This window comes from Xenopus laevis, chromosome 7S (genome assembly GCF_017654675.1).
Source record: "Xenopus laevis strain J_2021 chromosome 7S, Xenopus_laevis_v10.1, whole genome shotgun sequence".
Lineage (NCBI taxonomy): Eukaryota > Metazoa > Chordata > Amphibia > Anura > Pipidae > Xenopus > Xenopus laevis.
In genome coordinates, this window is record NC_054384.1 from 39,289,660 (window position 1) to 39,294,926 (window position 5,267).

At 39.9% G+C, this 5,267-nt stretch overlaps 2 long non-coding RNA genes across 2 annotated transcripts; both read left to right on the top strand.

Moving 5' to 3' along the window:
- Positions 1–271: 271 nt before the first annotated feature.
- LOC121396301 lies at positions 272–934 on the top strand. The gene is made up of 3 exons (XR_005962971.1): positions 272–417; positions 531–613; positions 895–934. It is a non-coding gene; the product is annotated as an uncharacterized LOC121396301 (long non-coding RNA).
- A 357-nt stretch (positions 935–1,291) lies between these two features.
- LOC121396302 lies at positions 1,292–4,439 on the top strand. Its single transcript, XR_005962972.1, has 2 exons — positions 1,292–1,337; positions 4,333–4,439. It is a non-coding gene; the product is annotated as an uncharacterized LOC121396302 (long non-coding RNA).
- The last annotated feature ends 828 nt before the right edge of the window (positions 4,440–5,267 follow it).

Sequence of the window (5,267 nt, forward strand, 5' to 3'; positions counted from 1 at the left end):
GATCTCCACCTGTGTAGCTCACTTTCCTACTCAGGCCACACCAGCCAGGCCAAACTTTTACTCATGCAAAAAATGTAGGATAGGAAGGAGCATTACAATCCGCAGACTTGGCTGCAAAATACCTTTATTGTCACAGCATGTTTCGGATCATCATGGATCCTTTTTCAAGTGAGGATCCATGATGATCCGAAACATGTTGTGACAATAAAGGTATTTTGCAGCCAAGTCTGCGGATTGTAATGCTCCTTCCTATCCTACATTTTTTGCATGAGTACTATGGATTCTGTTGGTAAATATATTTGCAAATGTGGTACAGATTTTGTCATTGGTGAAGTGTACGAAGAAGCACAACAGGACAGATGAAGTCGTTGCACAACAGGACAGATGAAACTCAGACGCTCCACTAAATCGAAAAGGGTGAGTGAAATATATTTTTGGGGTAGTGGGGCCCAGATGCAGATCCATCAGAGTAGTCCCAAAATTATTGGGTATAAATCTAACTTTGTAAATTGTCTTTTCCTTTATTTCAGACCAAAGCACTGAGTTCTACAAAGGATTGTGGCCACAATTATCCACGTAGTAAAGCAGGAATGGCATCTCTGAATAGTTGAAGGTGTTTATTTTCAAGATATCTATAGTTTGTGGGGGTTATTTTATTGGTTAGGGACAGTTTAGGATAAAATATGGATGCATTCACATAACTTCACAGCCCGAATATTATGCATTGTGCCTGTGTTGGGGTGTTGGGTGGCTGCGTCTCTATGTGTATCCATACATATGGGGTATCGTTTTATTCAGGGGAACTTGCAGATTGCCATTGAGCAGGTTTTTGTTAGTTGTCATGGAAACTTAGGGAGAAATCGAACTTTGTAACTCTCTTTTCCTTTATTTCAGACCAAATCGCTGTCTTCTACAAAGAACTGCGGCCACAATTCTCTGTGTAGAAAAGAAAGAATGGCATCTTTGAAAAGCTGAAGAAGTGTACTTTTAGGAAATAGATGGCTTGTGGGGGTTATTTCACAGGTAAGGGGCAGTTTAGAATGAAAAGAGTTGAGAACTGCACATAAATTCACAGCCCCAATTTTATGCATTGTGCCTGTTTTGAGGTGTTCGGTGGCTGCGTCTCTATGTGTATCCATACGTATGGAGTATCGTTCTATTCAGGGGAACTTGCAGATTGTCATTGAGCAGGTTTTTTTTAGTTGCCATGGAAACTTAGGGAGAAATCGAACTTTTTAACTCTCTTATCCTTTATTTCAGACCAAATCGCTGACTTCTACGAACGACTGCAGACACAATCCTCCATGTAGAAAAGCAAGAATGGCATCTTTGAATAGGTGAAGAAGTGTACTTTTCGGACATATATGGTTTGTGGGGGTTATTTCACAGTTTGGGGGGTGTTTAGACTGAAAAACTGCAAGTAGTACACATAGAGAGCAGCCCCCAGATTTTCAACTGCAATTGCCCTTATGCGTTGCTCCTGTTTTGGGGTGTTTGGGGGCTACGTCTCTATGTTTATCCATACATATGGGGTATTGTTCTATTCAGGGGAACTTGCAGATTGTCATTGAGCAGGTTTTTTTTAGTTGCCATGGAAACTTAGGGAGAAATCGAACTTTGTAACTCTTTTTTCCTTTATTTCAGACCAAACCGCTGACTTCTACGAACGACTGCGGACCCAATCCTCCATGTAGAAAAGCAAGAATGGCATCTTTGAATAGGTGAAGAAGTGTACTTTTCGGACATATATGGTTTGTAGGGGTTATTTTACAGTTTGGGGGGTGTTTAGACTGAAAAACTACAAGTAGTACACATAGAGCGCAGCCCCCAGATTTTCAACTGCAATTGGCCTTATGCGTTGCTCCTGTTTTGGGGTGTTTGGGGGCTGCGTCTCTATGTTTATCCATACATATGGGGTATTGTTCTATTCAGGAGAACTTGCAGATTGTCATTGAGCAGGTTTTTTTTAGTTGCCATGGAAACTTAGGGAGAAATTGAACTTTGTAACTCTTTTTTCCTTTATTTCAGACCAAATCGCTGACTTCTACGAACGACTGCGGACCCAATCCTCCATGTAGAAAAGCAAGACTGGCATCTTTGAATAGGTGAAGAAGTGTACTTTTCAGACATATATGGTTTGTAGGGGTTATTTTACAGTTTGGGGGGTGTTTAGACTGAAAAACTACAAGTAGTACACATAGAGCGCTGCCCCCAGATTTTCAACTGCAATTGCCCTTATGCGTTGCTCCTGTTTTGGGGTGTTTGGGTGCTGCGTCTCTATGTTTATCCATACATATGGGGTATTGTTCTATTCAGGAGAACTTGCAGATTGTCATTGAGCAGGTTTTTTTTAGTTGCCATGGAAACTTAGGGAGAAATCGAACTTTGTAACTCTTTTTTCCTTTATTTCAGACCAAATCGCTGACTTCTACGAACGACTGCGGACCCAATCCTCCATGTAGAAAAGCAAGAATGGCATCTTTGAATAGGTGAAGAAGTGTACTTTTCGGACATATATGGTTTGTAGGGGTTATTTTACAGTTTGGGGGGTGTTTAGACTGAAAAACTACAAGTAGTGCACATAGAGAGCAGCCCCCAGATTTTCAACTGCAATTGGCCTTATGCGTTGCTCCGGTTTTGGGGTGTTTGGGGGCTGCGTCTCTATGTTTATCCATACATATGGGGTATTGTTCTATTCAGGAGAACTTGCAGATTGTCATTGAGCAGGTTTTTTTTAGTTGCCATGGAAACTTAGGGAGAAATCGAACTTTGTAATTCTTTTTTCCTTTATTTCAGACCATATCGCTGACTTCTACGAACGACTGCGGACCCAATCCTCCATGTAGAAAAGCAAGAATGGCATCTTTGAATAGGTGAAGAAGTGTACTTTTCGGACATATATGGTTTGCAGGGGTTATTTTACAGTTTGGGGGGTGTTTAGACTGAAAAACTACAAGTAGTACACATAGAGCGCAGCCCCCAGATTTTCAACTGCAATTGCCCTTATGCGTTGCTCCTGTTTTGGGGTGTTTGGCGGCTGCGTCTCTATGTTTAACCAAACATATGGGGTATTGTTCTATTCAGGAGAACTTGCAGATTGTCATTGAGCAGGTTTTTTTTAGTTGCCATGGAAACTTAGGGAGAAATTGAACTTTGTAACTCTTTTTTCCTTTATTTCAGACCAAATCGCTGACTTCTATGAACGACTGCGGACCCAATCCTCCATGTAGAAAAGCAAGAATGGCATCTTTGAATAGGTGAAGAAGTGTACTTTTTGGACATATATGGTTTGTAGGGGTTATTTTACAGTTTGGGGGGTGTTTAGACTGAAAAACTACAAGTAGTACACATAGAGCGCAGCCCCCAGATTTTCAACTGCAATTACCTTTATGTGTTGCTCCTGTTTTAGGGTGTTTGGGGGCTGCGTCTCTATGTTTATCCATACATATGGGGTATTGTTCTATTCAGGAGAACTTGCAGATTGTCATTGAGCAGGTTTTTTTTAGTTGCCATGGAAATTTAGGGAGAAATTGAACTTTGTAACTCTTTTTTCCTTTATTTCAGACCAAATCGCTGACTTCTACGAACGACTGCGGACACAATCCTCCATGTAGAAAAGCAAGAATGGCATCTTTGAATAGGTGAAGAAGTGTACTTTTCGGACATATATGGTTTGTAGGGGTTATTTTACAGTTTGGGGGGTGTTTAGACTGAAAAACTAAAAGTAGTACACATAGAGCGCAGCCCCCAGATTTTCAACTGCAATTACCCTTATGCGTTGCTCCTGTTTTAGGGTGTTTGGGGGCTGCCTCTCTATGTTTATCCATACATATGGGGTATCGTTCTATTCAGGAGAACTTGCAGATTGTCATTGAGCAGGTTTTTTTTAGTTGCCATGGAAACTTAGGGAGAAATTGAACTTTGTAACTCTTTTTTCCTTTATTTCAGACCAAATCGCTGACTTCTACGAACGACTGCGGACACAATCCTCCATGTAGAAAAGCAAGAATGGCATCTTTGAATAGGTGAAGAAGTGTACTTTTCGGACATATATGGTTTGTAGGGGTTATTTTACAGCTTGGGGGGTGTTTAGACTGAAAAACTAAAAGTAGTACACATAGAGCGCAGCCCCCAGATTTTCAACTGCAATTACCCTTATGCGTTGCTCCTGTTTTAGGGTGTTTGGGGGCTGCGTCTCTATGTTTATCCATACATATGGGGTATCGTTCTATTCAGGGGAACCTGCAGATTGTTATTGAGCAGGTTTTTGTTAGTTGCCATGGAAACTTAGGGAGAAATCTAACTTTGGAACTCTTTTTTCATTTATTTCAGACCAAATCGCTGACTTCTCCGAATGACTGCGCCCACAATTTTCCGTGTAGAAAAGCAACAATCGCATCTTTGAATAGCTGAAGAAGTGCACTTTTCGGACATATATGGTTTGTGGGGGTTATTTCACAGTTTGGGGGTGTTTAGACTGAAGAACTGCAAGTAGTACACATAGAGCGCAGCCCCCAGATTTTCAACTGCAATTGCCCTTATGCGTTGCTCCTGTTTTGGGGTATTTGGGGGCTGCGTCTCTATGTGTATCCATACATATGGGGTATCGTTTTATTCAAGAGAAGTTTGTCTTTCAAATTGTCTGTAGTTATAGCATTTAGAACGGTGTTATTTTGTCAGATTTACATTTGTTCCTGCGTCTTAGTTTGCATTTTAGAAAAAAACTAAAAATGCAACAAAAAAGCTCTAAATATCATGATGCACTGGTAAAATGTGTTTGAATTTTGAGTGAAAACTACACCACCCCTAGAAACCTGAAGGTCTGTAGTTTTTAAAAATACCAAACATGAAGGGATAAGTTAGATTTACATATAAGTTATGCAGCATTAACTGTCACGTGTGCTTATCTACTTTGTTCTGGTGTAAAATTATACAAACTGCTGTTTTAGTTTGGGGGTTACTCCTGGACAAAGAAAGTGGGTTACTGATACATATTTGGTATCGTTGGACTTGGCAGGATCTGGGCTTTTAGAAACAGAAAAAAAATTCATGTAAAATTAACTTTTCTGTGGAAAAAAAACTCAAGATATACACAATTTTTTAACAATTTTTTTTTTTTTTTACATATTTCACCCAAAATATACATTAAATCTCCTGAAAAGTCACAAAATTCCACTTGCATGTCGAAGCCCAATTTGTAACGAAAAAAACAATATATAATTTTCCTAGTTTCGTGGAGGTTTTCCTACAATTAAACCTTGTTAATC